Source organism: Neofelis nebulosa, chromosome 6, assembly GCF_028018385.1.
Source record: "Neofelis nebulosa isolate mNeoNeb1 chromosome 6, mNeoNeb1.pri, whole genome shotgun sequence".
NCBI classification, from domain to species: domain Eukaryota; kingdom Metazoa; phylum Chordata; class Mammalia; order Carnivora; family Felidae; genus Neofelis; species Neofelis nebulosa.
This window is the reverse complement of record NC_080787.1, coordinates 92048072-92068616: the sequence shown is the minus strand read 5'-3', so window position 1 is coordinate 92068616 and position 20545 is coordinate 92048072. Positions and strand designations below refer to the sequence as shown.

The 20545-nt window shown below is 37.0% G+C and overlaps 1 long non-coding RNA gene across 1 annotated transcript in view; it reads right to left on the bottom strand.

The window, feature by feature from the left end:
- Positions 1-677: 677 nt before the first annotated feature.
- Positions 678-20545, bottom strand: part of LOC131514586 (uncharacterized) — a 167438-nt gene continuing 147570 nt past the window's right edge. The window contains exon 6 of the long non-coding RNA XR_009263142.1: positions 678-3919. This is a non-coding gene — a long non-coding RNA (uncharacterized LOC131514586). The remainder of the gene's footprint in view (positions 3920-20545) is intronic.

Here is a 20545-nt window from a genome sequence, read left to right as displayed (position 1 = left end):
AACATTATTAAATAGCTTAAGTTTGCCAAACCAGGTGAAACATACTGTGAAAGAATTTTATTTTTTTCCTCTATGTTTGTCCTTTGGCATCCATTCCTATACTTATTTGCTTACGAATGGTGAGACCAAATTATGGATCTAGTTAGCAAAAATTAATCTCAGATTCGAAAAGCTTACATATTTCAGGTATCAACTGTCTATTAAAAATTGAGTTGTTAGGAGTGAAAAGCAGAATGCAGAATTTCTTATCATCATCGTCAATAGTCAAGAGCTAAAATTATAACTTCTTTAACCATAAATATATGTTAATATTTTACATTTTTGTTTTACTTTAGCAAACACTATCAAATATAATGCCAAAGCAGCCCCAAATGCACATGACTAATTTAAGATATCAGTGCATGTTCCCATGTGCAAGGTGCTGAGTTCTAAGTATATTAATCATCTCAACAGCCATAAAGGGCTGGGGCAGTCTTTATTCTCATTCTATTGATGAAAAGGCAGAGGTGTAGAAAAAAGTCAGTGTCTTTTTAATTGTCCCACAGCCCCTCTGTGAGAGAGCTAAGACTTGAACCCAGGTAGTCTTAAACCAGAGCTCATCTTAACTGTCTGTTATATTGATCCTTCAGTAACATTCAATGAATCTTATGAATTAAATTGGTGGTACGTTTCATTCATTTTCAATACTGAGAATGTTTATTAAAATATGAGACTAGGTACCATGTATTAAACTCATAAATCCTTTACAATGGACCGTTTCTAAGGTTATTGTTAACAACAGATTGAAAAGTGACATGTATACAAACATATTTAGTCAATTTAACAAAATGATACACTCTTTTAGTAACATTTTTTATCATTACTTAAAAATGGAGACAATTCAACAGTGTTCGCAGTAATTAGGAGTCTCCTACGTGTTTGCATGGTTAACAAGTATAAATTATGGTGACCTGCTGAGGACTTGCAAATACCTAAGATACAATGGATTATGGTGTGACTATCCATGAGATCCCCTAGATTTTTTCTGGGAATACTTCAAAAGTAAAGACTGTGGCTTTCACCTCTTTGACTTAATCAGTTTGCTTTATGCTCTCAGAGAAAGAATTCTCTAGTTTCATTCATCTAGAGAAAACCACAATATTCTTGGTTTGCAGTAGTGAAAAAAAATCACCATTTTCCTTGTGGGAAGCGTTTGGTGAAAAGTGCAAGTAATTTCTCAGCAAGATCTGATTTGTTAATGTAATCTTAGGTTAAAAAGGAAACCCAAACAACAGAACAAAAGAGATCTTATAATAGTTAATGATCTCAGTATCTATTCATGTACAACGGTACCTTCCCTTTCTCCTTAAAATCAATGAGAAAGAGTGTCTAGCTTGAGGGTGTTGCCATAAAACAGAATGAACTATTCGAAACTATTTGGGAGAAATTATGGTGAAAATTTTCAGGAGATACAACTTCCTTCACTTAATTTATTGTCTTGTGCTGTTCTCAAAATCATTCCATCCCTCCATGAGGAGATAGGGGCCATGAGTCTTGCTCACTTGTTTTACACAGTAGCATTTGAACAGAGCTATCACTTACCGAATGTTTGCTCTGTGTCTCAAGGAAATAAAGCAGAAAAATGAGTAATGCTTTATTACCACCAGAGCCTACCGTAAAGCAAATAATATGCTCAGACCTAGAATGAAATCTTACTGAGATTTGGGTGAAGGAAAGGAAAAGAAAATGCAGAAAAAAAGATTGCTAGAATTTTATAAGGCAGACAACCGAAAGGGTGAAAAGAAATGACTCCAAAGTGTGGCTTTAAATAAAATATTCCTTTTATGCTCATCAATTAAACAATTAGTACATAATTCTGTCCTCTCCAGCACTGCTAATGGGAGGGATATGAATTCTTGGTTTACTGCTTTCTTCCTAATAAAGGCAGCCTCCAACTTGCAAATGGGGCTGGGTTACAAAAATTCATTTGTTAGATGCTCACGTGGGACATAAAATGCCCTTTCCCAAAGAATCAATGTTATAAATCATTGTTTGGTTTTAAGGCTGGTCCACATAAGCCTATTTAAAATACAATGCTCCTCAGCTGCACTGCCCTAAGTATTAGCCTGAATTGTGAGCTCTGAGATGGGGATAACTCATTTTGAATTAGAAGATGGAGGAGGAGTAAGAGACTCCCTTTCCTTGAATACAAGACAACCCAAAGATATGGTGACCATTTGTTCTGAATTAAGAAGTGGGGCACATGGCCCACCAAAAGTTTTTTTTTTCTTATGACAGTATGTAATTGGAAAATAAAGAATTTTCCTCCCAGAATATCCTACTGGTAATGCACTGGAATTGGTACTACCCTTGAAAATCCAGTAGATTTGGATTTTCTACACTAGTACCATTTGAAAAAGAGAAAGTTGGTGGATTTGCTTTATTCTGTTTGATTTTAAAAGCCCAGCTAGAAGCAGGAAGCCCAGGAGGCTGTTACAGTGGACCAGGAGAGAGATAATGGGACCTAAGATAAAGCCAAGCCAGAGGGGACAGAGAGGACACAAATTTAAGATAGATATTAACAGGTAGGACTATCAAAATTTGGCCTACATTTGGGAGGAGAGAAAGGGAGGAGATAGAATGTTAGGGGGAGCTAAATGGTGAGAGTAGCTCCAATGGTGGATCAAAATCGTCAGTGCTGGAGGAAAACAAACCAATTAGCAGAAAGACAAGCCTACTCAAGGTCAATTCTTCCAAGCCATTCTTGCTTTACACAGCTCCCTTCTTTTTTCTGCTTTGGACTTTACAGTTCCTTTAAAAAGCACTGAGACTGTAACAATGTGATCCTTGAAAGTAGCACAAAGTTAAACTGGTGGAGGGACTGTGATTGAGGGCACAGGCCTACGAATTCTCCAGGTACTATGCTAGATCATTTTTCTTGCCTTATTATTTGATCTTTACAACTATCCTATAAGAGAGTAGTTGTCCTTCTATTATGTATGTGATAACAGAAGGGCTAAGTAACTTGCTCAAGATAGTGGTTGTATCGAACTGATCCATCTGTCTTGCATTCTTTGTACTTGTTAACTTGTGTGTCTGTGAGTTGTCTCCAATGCAATTCAATTCAATTCATACATTCAAATAGTGCTTGATGAGTCCATAAGACATGATGTGCTAGATACTGTCTTGGACCCTAGGAATAAAGAGAACAAGATTTAGCTTTGCCCTCAAAAAGCTCTTACTAGTGAGGTATGCTTCTAGAAGTGTGAAAGTAAAGAGACCTTTCCTGAGAGGAAACAAATAAAGAGAGAAGTGGAGAACCTTGATCCTGCGCCTAGAGGTGAGCAGTGTTTCTAGAAATATCTCTGCACAAACACTTGCTGCACCACTAGTGGGTGGGAGAAACTATCAGTAAATTCTCTATAAAGTATAGGGGTACAGGCAGTGCAACTTTGGTATGGTTACACAGTGTGGTGAAAAGAATGTAGATGTTGAAACCGAACAGACCTTGGCTTGAATTTCAGCTTAGCTAATGGTTATCAATGTGACTTTGGGTCAGTCATTTCACCTCATGTGTGAAATGGATATAACATGATAAGAATTGGATGTGGCCCAAGTAAATAAAAAGCCAACCCGGTGCCTGGTGCATTAGGGATACTCGGTACATTTTAGCCATTATTATTATACTTACTTTATTAGATACTGCTAACCCCACTTCTCCATTGAAAATGGGACAACATAACCATACCATAGTAAAAACCCTCAGTCTATCGGAAGTATGATGAGCAGAAGATGGCAGACATAGCAGGAGTGATGCCTTTTGGATGACCACTACCCAGTGGAGTTGCTGGCAGCATCTACATGAGACGAGGTATTTGGTGGTTGTGGCAGAATCCAGGAAAAACCATAGAGCTCAGCAAGAGTTAATGGCACTTGTGTCCTAAGGTCAAAGAAAGAGCCAGGGACAAAGGAAGGGGAAAAAGGAGAAGTCATAAGTTAACCTATTCATGGCTATGTTTGAAAATCCATTCATTTATTCATTCACTCTCTCAACAAGTATATATTGGACACCAGCTAGATGCTAAAATATTGCTCTAAGCTGTTTGGATGAGGTAGCTCGATAAGGGAATCAGGAATCCTGCCATCCTCTGTGTCCTCATAGAACTCACAGTCTGATGGAAATGAGGGAGGCAATAAGTAGACTGGCAATAGTCAAGATAACAAGAGAAACCAAAGAGAGGATGTGCTACAACAAGGAGTCTCTAAATTGGAATGTGTGAGGGGAAAAAAACGCAGAAGACCTTTCTTCTTATGCAGTTTGTATGTATACGTTCCTAATATTTAATACAGAAGATGCAGTGCTCCTGTGTCTGGCATGCACAGTAGATGATGCCCTGTGTCCCGAGGGAAAGGCAGATGTCTCTCTCTCTCTCTCTCTCTCTCTCTTTCATTTGTGCACTGACTGGTCTTCTGTAAAAGGTCTTGACACATGGACCCTTTGTATGGTGTGCTTTTCAGTCACACTGATGTAAAAATGACTGAACATATAATAAGAAGTCAGCTAATATGTTTTCATCAGAGAAGTCTGAAACATGCATATACAGGCACAGTGAACCTCACCCTGAGTGCAAATTTGGTATTGTTTCTATGCAGCCTTTAGAGATGGCATAGCTGTCATCTGTCTAATGAAATAAATACAATATAACAAAATGAAAACAACGAGGTGAACAACTGAAAACCAGATTTTAGCGTTTTGGTTTCAAAAATGTTAAACAAGATTTTCAAAAATAATGAAGCACAGTCAATCACAGTGTTCTCGGCTAAAAATTAAAATTAACATAGTTCAGAGGGAGAGCAAAGTTTTATTTACTCAATAAAATAAATACATTTGAGATACAAGCAGTTACATAACGTAACAAACCATAACAAGCAGTGCATCTAGAACACGTTACAGAAAACATAATATTTTAATCACAATGCATTAATAATTTCATGAGCTAAAACTCGCTTATCTTCCACCCTGGAAATGAAAGCACTCATGTTATTAATAAACGCATTTGTTCAGCTTTTTATAATCACTCAGGTTTACAGACATTTTCTTTTCTACATTTTTTAAATTCATGCTTACTCTTTTTAAAAATTAACCTACCAGGTGAAGACATTATTAAAAAGAAAAAAAATCATTCAAATTAGTTTGCACACAAAGACACAGTTCTAGTTCTAAACTTTATTGAATTTTTAAATATTTATTCTCCATGTCTACTGGCGTGAGGATGAAGTACACCGTGGTGTGGTAGTCAGGTAGTACAAGCCTCGTATCTAGGTTCTCTGGATTCTGGCTCTCAAGTAATTAGCGTCTGGACGCGGTTGCCCTGCTGTGAGATGGGGTAGAGGTTCTTCACCTGTCTGGTGACAGGTTCTGGGGGAGATAATCCATTGTGGGATGTAGGTGTTCAGGCTGTACCTTAAGTGGTCAGTTAGATCTTTAGGACGGATTCCTAACTTTGTTGAGTTAATTTTCAACTTTTTTAGCTATACATACGAGCATCAAGTCCTTAGCTTTGGCTTTGACTTCACGTCTTTATCTTAAAGAATACATACTGCAAATGTGTTTATCTTCATCTAAATTGAACACCAATATAGTTGTCATTTTGATTATTCTGGGATCCCTCAGCAGACCGTATTTCACCTTATTAGTAATTTGGGAGGGTTAGGGATGAAATCCATGGCCTTTTGAATATATCGAACACACTAATGATCCACTTTCTTTCGACATGCATTTAACACCCATTAACAATTGATGATTTAGTCGTCAGAGGGCAGAGATGGTCCCCATGCAGTGTTCCGGGGCCCTACCAGGCCTTCACTAGAACCTTGCTTTTGAACTGACCCAGATATGGGCAACACTTCTACTAACTGGCAAGATAGGATCATTCGAAATGAAGGCTGGAACTCAGCCAGTCTGTCAGCACAGAAGTCTGCGGCTCATCACAGCACAACCCTCTGAGGCTGTAGATACGTGGAGAATGAATGACAGTCAGATCCCGAAGCCGCTGCTGTACAGTGAACCGAAGAGAAGGCAGGCAAAGAAAATAGAAAATAGAAATGCTCTCAGGTTTCATAGCTGCTCACAGTCCAACCACCTGGTGGGCATGGGGGACTGCCGAGGCAGTCAGGGCATTTTGGCATGCGGCAGTCGGAGACTGTTGGTCTTTTTAATAAACATCTGGGCAGTCAAGTCTAAGAGATCCTGAAAATTAAAGAGGCATCTTTACATTTGGAAAGTGTTATTGTACATTGATTTCTTCCTCTACTCTTCCATTTGGAGCACACTCATGATCAGCAATGTCATCTTCGAATACTAAGGGCAGTGGCAAGCTGTGAATTGGCTTTGGGAAGACTTTCCTCATATGTGAGATCTTGCCTACCATGTAAACACAAATGATGCCACTAGAAGAAAGAATGCATTAGAAATTCATTACTTCATATCATCCACGATTTTTATATGAGATGATTTTGTGGGAACAAGAAGATTTCCAATGAGGGTTGTAACTAACTTTTAGAAAATATATTCATATTGCTAAAAGGGGAAGGTGGGCCTTTGGCTCAAAATGTAACCAGTAGCATATACCAAAGGATGAATAGGATATCAAGATTTCAGCCTTCGTGTAACTTGAACATTTTTATCTCGGCATATTTAAATGCTAGTCTTGAGGTTTGTATTTCCTGTGAAATTTCTTCAGTCATCTTGAGGGGCTGTTACACACCTTCCAATCTTCGTGTAATTAAGGCAGTAGTTTTGTTGTCATCTTGTCACAACTCATGAGAAAAACTGTGAAAACTGACGAGCATATGCAGTAGTAAGTCAGTATTAGACAGCTATATGTAATTTTGCTTTGCATCTTGAGGCACTCCATTGCACTTGTGAATAGTCAGCTGTTCCTTTCCCATTACGTACGTTTTCCCCCCTAAAGATTCTTTTTTTTCCCCCTTTTCTTTAAACTTACCAAGAGGCATCTCATTCCACTTAATATTCTGGGAACTCAGGTGTTGTTAAATCTAGCAACAAAGTCAATTTAATTTGTCTAGAATTCACTAAAATTAAGACTTTATTCTCTAGTTTTAATGGAATGCTAAATAATATATTATTATAAAATTAACTTAAGTCAGAGCTCGTTCAAATGAATGTGTAAATATTTCACAGTGTTGGCAATCATGCACCGAGAAACTCCTTTGTGCTATTTAATGATGTTTTTTTGGCAAAAACAGGTGCTGCCACATGGACAGTGATAACACGGAATTTAAACAATAAATTATATACCTGTATCTTTATTATTTGATGAGCCTTAGAGCCTTCTACACATTAGAAAATTTTTTCTTGGCTCATATTGCTATTAAATACTGAAAACGTGTTATAAGTTTCTAGCAGGTAAAAAATGACCAATCATTCATTACTAAACCAAGAAGTCCTTCAAGGAGAGTCCCAGCAAGTTGAATTTATTGAAATTTATTATCACTTAGAGCAGAGATCTATTGTCAACATCACAGTAAACATAGTTGAAAAACAAAATTACAATTGGGGATGTTTGTGGGCAGAGAGTGACATTAAATTCCCAAACATAAAAGACCTCACAATGACTTCACAGACATAAAATTGGGCATGACTGGCGGGAGCAGTACGGATTAGAAAGACCCGAGAACTAACCATGAGTCAGCAATGCTTGTCGGTAATTGATTATGGTCTCAAAGATGTATAAATAAGGACACGGCATCACGGGCTCCACATATCCCACACTGACTAAGCCTATCGTTTTGCCTATTTTTGAACTCTGTATTTTAGTCAATTGACAAGGGCATAGAGAAGAAAAATGGGCATAATGGAAGTGTTGAAAAATGCATGGCAAAGCATGGCAAACCATGGCAAAGCATGGTGCAGAATGGAATTCAGTTTGAAATCTAGAATAAAATATATAGAACATAATATACCATATATATAGTATATATGTAGAATATAATATATAGAAAATAATATAGTGTTTTGTAATAATCTGTAATATTTGTTCCCATAAAAGAAAACTTCTTGATTAAAGTAAAAATACGCTGGGACATTTAAGAAGTTAAGGGGAACAAAGGAGACCATACTATTTATTGTTCAGGCAGCGCATGAGCAAAGTTCTTCACTTAAGATGGTTTGGTGAGGTTCCTGGAAGACACAGGACAGTTGAAGAACTAGGCCTTTTACCTTTACAGATACCTTTGGCATCTGTAGCCAAAGTCTAAATTTTACTCATTTCAACCTGCCTTTTTGAGATCTGTAGGCCCATGTGCCTTTAACAACTAAAAAGAAATACTATGATGCCCTGCAAGGCATCTGAGTCAGTTTCAGTGTAATTTACCATCCTGTTTTGTCCTGCCTCCTTCTGCTTGCCATCTTCTATTCCTGACTTCCATTCTGTAGAATGCATCTAGCATTTCCCGTGTTGTGCTTGCTCAGCTCCAACAGTCAGTGGCAATCTAGCTGTGGCAAAAAAGTATCATGCTGTAAAACCCAATGCTTTCCTCCTCTCTATCTTCTGTTCTCTTTTTTCATAATTTCCAAGCAAAGAAAGACAGATTCTTCCTGGTTTTTTCACCTCTTCATTTCTTATCATTACAAACGCTTTCAGGTTTCTCTGTGGAGTATCTTTGGTGCTATTCTTCCTACAGCCTAGAAGAATCAACTTCTGCCTAAAATACTTTCTTCTCTGACATTCGTACCTGCTTAGAAGTGTGGCACGTTCTTCTTGGCCTTTGGTAATAGAGGGGCTGACACCAGTGCTTACATGACTGGAATTCTTGAGAATGTTGAGATTAAGATTGTTGCGAATCTTAATCTCACAATATTAAAGGTAGAAATTTCTACATTTGAGATTTGAGTTGATGAAAATGCATTTTAACAATTAATCTACTGTAAACGATTGCTAAATTCATCTGTGTATGTCTATTTTTTTCTGCTATCAAATGTGACTCATTCAGAAAATGTTAAGACTTTAAGCTTTCTTTTCCCCTGGTGAATATTCCCATCCTATGAAGAAGTTATGCTTCTTATGGTTCCTATATTACACTAGTCATGCACTCATTCTGATCTTTAGAATGACCTGAAGATTTAGGAATACATCCACAAGGTTAGGAGAAAATTTAAAATATCCTCTTGGGTTTATTTTTCCTTGTTACCCAATAAAGCTCAAAACCGGAATAAAGTAATGGTTTAAAATGAATTTTGTTTAGTTTTAAAAGCCATGTTTTCTTCTCAGTCTGTTTCTTTTCTTCACTCAGTTTTATTTTGTATTTTTATATTCTCACACTCTTGGCTATCAGATATTTTTATCACTGTCTTCCTGCAACTCAAAATGATACCTATTTCTACTCCATATATAGCCTGTATTCACCTTGTTTAAAGATAAATGATCAACTTCATGTTTTAAAATTCTATTTTTTAAAAATATTTTAGTGAAATATTTTAAGGATTAAAAAAACTGTAAAGGTCAAACCACTAAACTATTTTATTGCTTTCTTATACTTCCCACTTCAAAGGTTTTTCCATTTAAATCTAAGGTAAAATCATCTCTGGACTTATTTGCCAAAATGCTTTTCTGCAGTTTCTATACGAAATGAAATCAGAAATGTTCATTTATATAACGAAAACTGTCATCAGATTTGCTTATTCGTTTGCTTTTATTTAGATTTAGGGGTTCAACATGTAAGAAACACTTTCTCCGTTCTTCCTACATGAATATTTGTGAATTGGCTGCCGCCAAGTAGCAGATTGTATTATAATGTATCATATTCATACCTTCAAGGCTTCTTTCATCATTAAAGGAGTCACTATCTTTAATTTTTGTAAGGGACTTTAATTATTGGTGCTTATTTCATATTTTGATTAATTTTGGCTTTTAATTTCCACTACTTGTCATGCCATGTTTTGTCATGATCTTTCAGTTGGGTGCCATTCTAATTATCATTCCAAGGATTCATTTTCTCATTTATTATTACCTCAGTCCTTTTAGCTGCTTTCAGAGGGCTAATATCAACTTTCAAGGGTAAAGTGTGAAGAACAGATTGCCTTCACACGTTGATAATTTTGAAGATTTACAAACAAATTTAAAAATATGATTTCCATTAATGTGTTTAATAGAATTTGCTAAGATTTAAGTAGTATAATCCTTGAAATTTGCATTGGCAAAGTCTTAAGAAATCATATGCTTTACATCAGTAAGTACTAATAATATCTATAATTCATTTCAATTTTAAGTAATAGTAATGTAAAAAAAAATTACCAAAGCTCTTTTTTTTTATATACTATAGCATCATTTGGTTCTGAAATGGTATTGACCTTTGGTTTTGAGTAGAGAAACTGTGTTATAAATTCTAACTAGTAGATGTAGCATTTTGGCATGGTAAAAATAATTAGGATTTTAGAATTAAAAGAATTAGATTTGAATCCCTACTCTGACTTATTACTACCACTTAACTGGCCTTGGAAAAGCAATATAAACTGCATTTGCTTCAGTTTACATAACTGAAAAATGGGAACAATGACCTCTAGCAAGCTTGGGGGTCCTCTTTAGGAAAAGGAATCCTAATTTATATAAGGATTATATAGTGTATATAATCCTAATTTATATATAAGAGCAACTCAAATGAATGGAATGACCTAAATGTGCCATCAAATTACTTTCATACTACATATATTGACATATTAATTAACACGTGTAGGAGTTTTATCACCAGAACACTGATTTCTTTAGGCTGTTTCTTCACTGGTGACAATTTTGCTTGCTATTTCCTTTGAAACTGATAGATTTTCTTCAAGTGAGTCGGGTAGATTAAGAAGTAATTCATTATGTTGGGATGCCCTAAATATGAGTTTCTAACCACAACACTGGTACAAGAGTTTGCCCTAAAATTGCAGGAACTTGGTAAATTTACATTATTTTCATCAAAAAAGAAAAAAGAGTCCATGATGGGTTTCCAATTATATATGCTGTATTTTTGAGGACAGTACTTCCACTTTGACTTGGGATCAATAAGACATGAGCCTTCCGCTCTGAATTTTACATGTCTCACAATCAGAAGAATTTGCCCATAGATTAGATTCTGTGCCTGGACATTTCCAAACTAGTTTTTCCTCCACTCTACTGTGCACTCTACTGTACCCTACAAGCACGTATACATGCTTCTGTCTCTGGAGCCACAGGACATGGTCACAATGATGACCTGAACTCTGCATCAGCTGCTTTGTATTACCACTCTGTGTGAGCTGACACAGTGGGGATGAAGAGGATTCCTGGAAGCCATTCCTAGTCCTGGATGGCTAGCAATAATTGAAGTCCTCACACAAATGATTGCTAAACCACATAAATATATTGTATGAACCCAAACCAGTGTATTCCCAGCCCACCCTCCTCTTAGGCAGAGCTTAAAAATGCTTATAGCCATTCCAAGGCCACTCAATTTAGAGAAAAGTGCAATGAAGAAGGAGTCAGTGTAGAAAGAGATAGCAAACAAACCAAATTGACTGAGTACATTGTCAGACTCCTCCCAGGGCCTCCGGAGAAGAGGAACACTCAAGTGAGCATCTGGAAGGTGAAGCTTATTAGGTTTATGTTAAATTTGCCTTTGAACTCTACCTACTGGAGGTCAGGAGAAGCTTCAGGAAGTAAAAAGGCACTATTTGGGCCAAGAAAAAATAGAGTTGAGATGTTTAGGAGGTAAACATACAAGGACTTGGTGATCATCTGTAAGGTGTGGAAGGCAGGAAGGCAGGCAGGCAATTGAGGAATGACCCCTAGGGCTTGAAGTTAGAAGCATTATAATGAGCAATAAGTTTTGATATGGATGGGGTAGGCTGAGGAGGACGTGGTTAGAGACATTTTGGAGCCTGTTGAAAATGTGGAAATGTCTCTGGCACGGCCAAGTAGAGATTTTTCATAACATCTGTATTAAGTTCTGAAATCAGAGGAGACCAGAGGGCTAGAGACTAGTATTTGGATGATAGACATATGTAGGTGGTAGTTAAGATCAAGAGAATGGATGAGCCCCACTTTCAACACACACACACACACACCCACACACACACCCACACACACATACACACACACACCACTAAAGACAATGTACAGAGTAAGCAGAGCAATCAAACAAAGAGGGAGTCCAAGAACACTTGGTTTTAGAATGGGAGCAGAGGAAAGGAGTTGAAATCATGAAAAGGAGGGGAAATCAGAACGAGGTATGATGTGGAATTCCTGGGAATAAAGAGTTTCTAACAAGAAAAAGTGCTCAAAAGTGACAATTGAAGGTGGAAAAGCTTCAGGTGAGCTGTGAGAGCTGGGAAGCAGAGGTCATGTGATCCAGGCATACGGGAAGGAAGCTGGCCACGTGGAAGAAGCTGGGTTATTGTTAAAGAGAAATGCTAGCTTGATGAGAAGATTTCCCGTCTGTTAGGGTAGGGAATACTTGGGCATACTCACTGATTACAGGCAAAAGATCAGCAGAGGAGAGCTTTGAAATTCAGGGGTAAACAGAAACTGCTCCCCCAGAAAGCTTTCCCTAGCATTCCATCTATTTTATGCCTTCTTTCCTTCTCCCTGCAGCATGGATCGAGTGCCCCTTCTATATGTACTATATCTTTAAATACATGAGAATATGTAGTGGATAATTATCTCTTTGTCAACATTTTCCACTAGACAACTTGGGGCCTCATTTAACTTGTCTCTAATTCCCTTTGGCTTAGAGCAATGGTTATTGAAAGAAAGCCTATGAGGAGAAAGAGATGGAAAGACACAGGCTAGAGAACAGAGAAGCAGGATCTATCAAACAGGGGGATTCTTCACAGTATTTTGAAATTAGATTGAAATGGTAAGGGTGGGCTTTAAATATTGACTTGAAATTACAGGGTTAAGACCATAATGTCACTTACAGTGTTTGCAGAACATTAGATCATTTTTGCTTCCAGGCATCTGACTTTACTATTTCTGGATTCTTCCCTGATGGTCCCTTTTTCTGCCTTCTTTATTTCACAGGCACATTCCTAGCATAAAGGGAGACTCTACAACAAGTGGTAGTGGTGAATTGGACCATCAGTAAAAATGTCTGGAAACACTGAAAGCTAGGATTATCTGAACATTATTTTAAAACTCTCTGGGTCACTTTGTGCCTGGAACAACAACAAAATTTTTGTGTATTGTGTTTACTGTGCTTCACAATCAAGGGCTACTTGTTTTGCCCTGAGCAGCTATTTCCTAACGTGCTGGTCACAAATTAGATAAGGTAAAAAAACTGGGGATGATATTCTACTCATCATCAATACTTTAACCCCCCAAAAGAAAAAAAGAAATAAGTGCATGCCCTTTGATTGTGAATCAATAGTGTTATCTTCATTTGCAAAGGACAGCACATTAGAACATGTTGATTTAGTTTCTTATTTCTGTTGAATAAACACACAGGTCGCTAATCATCAGCTACTAAATATATTTTCCAAAGGTGAACAAAAGAAGTGGGTAATTTGATGCTTCTTAATTAAGCTCACAACACAGTTTTTTTTTTATACTCTTAAAAGCATTTGTTTATGAAAGCTAAATGAGTATAGATTTCTGATGGAAAGATCCCCATCCCCCCAACACACATCAGCTGTGAGTGATTCTGGCTAGTAAATTATATGCTGTCCTCTACATTGCCTTGTAAATGACCTCAACCCTGACCTTGACACAGCAGTATTTCTAAGAGAATAATAATTTATTCTTCATGTTAGATAAACTAAGCCCATGATGGTTCTTAGCTATAATTCTGTACTATTCACTGAGAAAACTGGTCCTATATTTTCAGATAAATAATAGGTGGAGAGGGAGAGAGGGAGAAACAGAGAGAGAGAGAAAGACATATAAAGAGATTTAAAGAATAGAAGCATGGATGCCTTGGAGGGTGGCATGTCCAGGAGGTAGGGAAGGATAAATAGCTCTCTCAGCAGTCATCTATGTAGTGTGGCTTTGTATACATGACATTTGTCTAACTTCACATGCATTAATTTTGTGTTACTAAACTCTTTATCAGACTTCAGACCTGTTTCCCATATAAAGGGATATAGATATAGATGACATAGATATAGCTATAATCTTTGAGGACTTTATAAGATTATAATAATGATTAACATTCTTAGAATTTCTATACCTAAAATTAGCTTATCTGAAATGAGAATTTCACCATTGTTATACTGGCCCTTACACATTTCCATAATCATAGCTCACATTAGCTCATGTTAAAGCTTTGTTTATGTGTATGTAAACCCCTACATTAATGTTATACATTCTGAAAATTTCACCCACACAGCGCTAATTATTATTCACACATTAGTGCCTATTAGCATGGGTTTCTTTCTTCCTTTTTTACTTTTTTTTTCTTTTCTTTTCTTTTTTTTTTTTTTTTGCAAATGTTTCAGCCAGCATTTGGATTTCACTTACTTGGCAGAACCAACTTGTTATCATGGTTTTCAAAGTCTGGCAGCCAGCCTAAGAAGTGACCTATTTTGCTGTCCGAATTTCCTGTCCTCCTCATCATTACAGATATAAACAGATAATCTGTTAAACTCATTGAAACTTTCTTGAAAAAAATAGCAAAATGGAACTTCAGTAGGTCTCCAGATTCTATTGTCAAAGCAATAAAGAACAACCTTTTAGCAAATTGGAGTTCATTTGATTGTGTTTGATATGCAATTATTGGTAGGAAATTCATCCATTTTTAACAATTATAGATTTTTTTAAGTCAGTCCTATTTTGTAGAAATCTTAGAAAATAAACATTTAAACATACTCAGGGGCATGACTTACTTAAATTGAATCCCAAATATAACATACATTAAGATGTAATATTGAAGTTAGCCCATATCAAGAGAGTGAGATTACTCTAAGGATTTGGACTCATATAGTAATAATGAAGTTGAGGTTAATTTTAAATATTGCATATAGCTTGCTGGGGATACAAACTTAAGAGCCAGCATTGAGCAAACAACATTGAATTAATTACTATTTATTGAACAGTAATAAAGGGTAATCTTTTTTTTCTAAACCCTATAAATTAAATGTTTTCTTTTGGTGGTTTAAAAATATAACTCATTTTATGGAGTGAATTCCTAGAAGGAAATAATGGATTTGTAGACAACAGAAGCAGGAAAATGAACCATCACATTTTCCTATATGCTCAGCTTGGCTGGCATTAAATCTTTCAAAATCTCAGAGTTGGAAGGAATCTTAAAGGAAAAGTCAACTGAGAAAGAAAGGTAGAAGACTCATGAGTATCTCAGTCCAGAATGCTATCACAAAGTACCATAGAATGGGTGGCTTATAAATAACAGAAATTTACTTCTCACAGATCTAGAGGCTGGCAGTATGAGATCAGTATGTCAGCATGCTGAGTTCTGGTGAGAGTCCTTTTCTAGGTTGTAGACTACCTTCTTTTCCTTGTATCCTCACATGATAGAAAGAGGGCAAGACAGCTCTTTGGGGTCCCTTTAAGAGGGCACTAATCCCATTCATGAGGACTCCACCCTCAAGACCTAATTATGTCCCAAAGGCCTCACATGGGGGATAGGATTTCAGCATATGAACTGGGGGGTGGGGGACACTAACATTCAGTCCATTGCACTGAAGAAGAGGAAGCCATTCCTTGACACTCCTTTCCCTTAATTAGTTCATTAGCTAAAAGTCAAAATCTATCTGGAAAATTCTGCTTCCTGGTCAAGCTGACCTTGAGTTGAACCCTTAGCCCACAGTTTCTGGGTTTACTCCATTGAAAATAAAATATTAAGGTTGTCTCTTCAACATACACTTGATTCTGGAACCCCTGTCCCTAGGCATTTAGTGCAGTAGCATCCCAAAGGATTAAGGTGAAAATCTCTGGGCTCCTCTGGAGGCTGGAGAGAACAGTGTGAAGCAACTAGTTCAGGGAATCCACATGTTAACTGCAGCAGGACCATCAGTATAATATGGAGGAAGTAAATCCAAAGAATAAGGGAGTAAAAGCAAAATCAAAGATAAGGTCCAGTAAGTACTCAGAGCACTAGGGAACAATAAATGGAAACTCAAAAGAAGGAACAAAGTTCACTGAGATCTGCTGGGGTTAAATAAAAACAAGATCACAATACAGAGAAGACAAAAGTCAAACCAGAGCCATTGCAAAGACTGGAGATCCAACAAGCTATGAGAGCCAATGTGTTCCTAAATGGTCCTTTTGATGTGGTAACTTTGGGGGCTATTGCTAATCCTAAAGGATTTTATAGATATGGAAAGTCATTCTATAGATTTGGAGCATTTTTCTGGCTTTGTACTTCCATGACTTCTGGCTTGCCATCTCTTGGGACCTGTGGTCATCCAGAAATGTTTCCCCCTCATCCCTTATGTTTCAAGTTCTAGAGGTCCAGACTATGCATTTATTCTTCAGTTCCTAGTATACTGTTCTACAAAGTGCAAGTTCAAAATAAAAAATTGAAATTAATTGAAATACAAATAGACTGAATGGTAAATATTTCCACATCTCTGGGACTGTGTTTCATTTCATGTTGTGTTAGACTTGTCTTTGGCTATTTAATTCAATTGCTTGGGGTGTGATGGAAATGACGCCAAGGTCACAAGTTCAGTCCTTGTGTGAGCAGCTTGCTGAGCTCTATTTTGTGGCCATAGAGTCCACTGGCCAGCTGTCTTGAAAGTGCATGACACTGGCCACCAGAGAATGAGAAGAGATATGGGGGATCAGAGGAGACTCCTCACTTCTGATAACAATACAACTCAGAATGTCTGACTCATAATAAATTGGACTTTTCATAGAGGGTCTTGTTTCCTTTGGGAATTCCATTCAAAACGTTATAATACTAAATACAAACTTATAATACTTTTAGAAGTCCAGGAAAGAATGAGCCACATATAGAGTTAGGCAGCACAATGGAAAGAGCAGAAAAATCAGCAGTGGGAGCCCAAGGCCTGAGCCTTCTCTATACTACTTGGGACTAATGTGATCCCTAGGACAAGTTTTTAAATCATTCTGAACTCCAGTTTCATTATGTGTAAAAACTTAACTCACAGCATTGTTAGGAGAATTAGGGGAGATAATATTACCATCATAACTAACTGCTTAGTAAATGTTAGGTGTTAGTAATAATTTAGAGTTGCAAGTAGATGGAAAAAAAATAGCTGACCACATATGAGAACAGCAGGGACCCAAGAATCAGAGTATCACAGTTGTCAAGGATTGCAATGATACATCCTATCCTGGGTTTTACAGATAAGCATTGGAGAAGCTCAAGTTTGAGTGCCTTGCTTGGTTGTCACAGATTGACAGAGCTGAGACTAGAGCTTCCATCTCCATGTCCAATCTCATTGCTCCTTCATGCTTAGCAAGAGGAGGCAGTCTGAATTCCAATGAGGAATGTAATATTTAGACACTTTAGTAAGTCCCCTACTGAACATGAAAAACACCATAACTTGGTTACTTCATTCAAACAATATTTATTGAGTGCTTACCAGATGCTGAACACTGTCCTAGGTACTGGATATTTGGGATCCATCAAGATAAATATAAAGGACACATACCAGATGATTTCTCATATGTGGAATTTATGAAACAAAACAAATGAGCAAAGGGGAAAAAAGGGAGAGAAAGAGAGAAGAAAACCAAGAAAGATTCTTTTTTTTAATGTTTATTTTTGAGAGAGAGAGAGAAAGAGAGAGACAGAGCATGAGTCAGGGAGCGGCAGAGAGAGGGAGACACAGAATCTGAAGCAGGCTCCAGGCTCTGAGCTGTCAGCACAGAGCCCCACGTGGGGCTCGAACTCACAGACCATGAGATCGTGACCTGAGCCGACGTGAGACGCTTAGCCTACTGAGACACCCAGGTGCCCCCAAAAAACAATTCTTAATGACAGAAAACAAACTGATGGTTACAACAGGGGTTGTAGGTGGGCGGGGTGATGGGGATTATGGAGTGCATTTATTGTGATGAGCACTGAGTGTTGCAAGCAAGTGTTGAATTACTAAATTCTACACCTGAAACTAATATTACGCTGTATGTTAACTAACTGGAATTTAAATAAAACTTAAAAAAAAGAATGTAAAACAGGCACTGTCCTTGTGAAGACAAATCTCCAGAGAACAACCACCATGTAAACAAATGAATACAATTTAGAACCGTAAAAGCCCACGGAAGGCGCTGTACAGTAAAAGAAATCCTGGAACTTCTCAAGAAGAGGTGATTGGGCGACTGCCTCAAAACAGCTATGTTATGTTATGCCAGTATTATCAGAGATTGCCTGTCAGTTATCCCTTCTCTTACATTTGCCCTTAGAAATGCCTTTCAAAGAATACTTCGAGAAAAACTTTGACTCAACATTTTAGTATGTATGGTTGCTCTGTGACCATTTGGTAGTAGAATGTGGACCTGAGATTCAAATAGAAAACAATGTTAAATTTACTTTTGTGGCTTTTTGACACCCCGAATAGCTTGGTAATAGCAGAAATTCCTACCTCCAGGGATTTTCCAAAATTAATATCCGGAAGCCTTGGTCTGCATGTCTGAATAGATAGGTTGTCCAGTGAAAAGTTATGGGACTCTATTTTTCTTCAGTGTTTATATTCTCACTTTTGAAAGGTTGTGGCGGGGTGGAATTTACAACCATCTTTGTTCACTATGTGTATTCCACCTGTTCATGGGTCTCATTCTCCTATAGTCACTTGTAATCAGAAACCTCCATTCAGGACAACTGCCGGAAACATTGTTCTATTCCATTTGTTTGGAGACACCAATGGTCAGGTAATATTTTGTTGGTCAAAGAATAACTCTGCTATGTTGTCTCAACTTTAAAAAGTAGATTTACAAAGTTGTTGAATATTTCCTCAGGGTCACCTTCTGTGCACTACTTTTTTGTACTCTCAATCCACGCTCTTCATTGACTAGCTTCGACTGATTGACACATTCTTTGATTAAACAAGTTATCCCTTGATCAAAAATTAAAACCAAAAAAAAATAATTTGATGGATAACCTGAGTACTCATGTTAACATTCAAGAAGCAAGACTTTGTGTTATCTACCAAGATTACAATGAATTAATCTAATTTGAAAAAAAAGATACATTTTCAATTTTTTTTTTATAAAATAGAGCTCCTAACCATGAATAAAAGTAATGCCCTAAGTAAAGGTGATAGTGCTCAAAGATTCCCGTTTGGTTTTTTAAGAGAGGTGAAGAAGGGGAAGGAAAAAATATTTTTCTTTATGCAACCAAAAAGATCTGCATTTTAAACAGCCTCCTCTTACCAAAAAAAAAAAAAAGCCACCATCTTTAATTTCTTTAACCAAATTGAGCAGGTATCGTGGTTTTGCAGCTTTACATTAGGTTAATGTAAAGGCTGTGTTCATTTCACTTACTGTATAATTAGGATTTGAGTCCAAATCCCAGAGTGCATATGACAGGGATTTTCTTAAGGAGACTATCTGCTCTTCTCAAAATGGCCTTCTTATTTCTTGTGTTTCTAACATCAGAAAAGTGAGTATAAACAAACAATAGATGACCTTTATGAGTAAAACATCTGAGCACAGAAAGATTAATCGACCTCCATCAGCCAGTCATTAAATCAAATAGGAGCTTTTCTTGTACTTTTAAACCTCCGATTTACAGTCAGGCCAATTGTGTAAAAAGGCTGGTAATACAGTGACGCCCAATGCCACTGGGCTTTAGAAAGCTGACAGTTCCTGTAAAATAGTCATTAAACAACCTCTAGAAGAGACTCATCAGCAGATGCCCCCAGGTGAAGGAGAGAGAAAGCTGAGAGAATGAAGGAGAATCTAACATCTTAGCATGACTGAATTAAACAGAGCATATTATGCTGATTTCCAGAGTCAGCCCAGTAATTTAATTTTCAGAGCAGTTCCTTTGATTGTAGCAACCATTTTATGAAACATTAATAAAACTTTGTGTGTGTGTGTGTAACACACATCTCTTTTCCATTTAATTAAGAAAAAGTAGTCAACATATTTAAATTTGCTGACCATTAGTTCCATAAATGCCAAAAAATTTTGTTGTTGTTATTTTTGAAAAAGCAAAGGAGCAGAATAATATAGCTCCCACTGTATTATTCCCTAGTAAGCACAGAATAGGGAAAAAGAAATAAAGTACATAAAGTTATTACATGTTAGTCCATAGGATTTTACATTAAGACTCTGAGCTAAATCACTGCTATAATGTATAATCCAAATGTGATTTTGTAGCTCCTGTATAATGATGTCTACTGTGCATCCAAATTAATTGTTATAGAATACACATTGCCCTGTATACTAAGTGTTTATCAAAGATTCTAAGACAAACAGATATTCCTGGATCAAGATACCCAGTGGAAAGTTGTGTCTACTGAATTTTGTTATACATTTTAAGTAACAGCAGATTCACAGATATGAATGTTTTAAAGAAGGAAGGGACCTTAGATAATTAATATGGATGTGCCTCACTTTACAGAATATGTAGATTCCTGAAATGTGCATCATAAAACTATTTT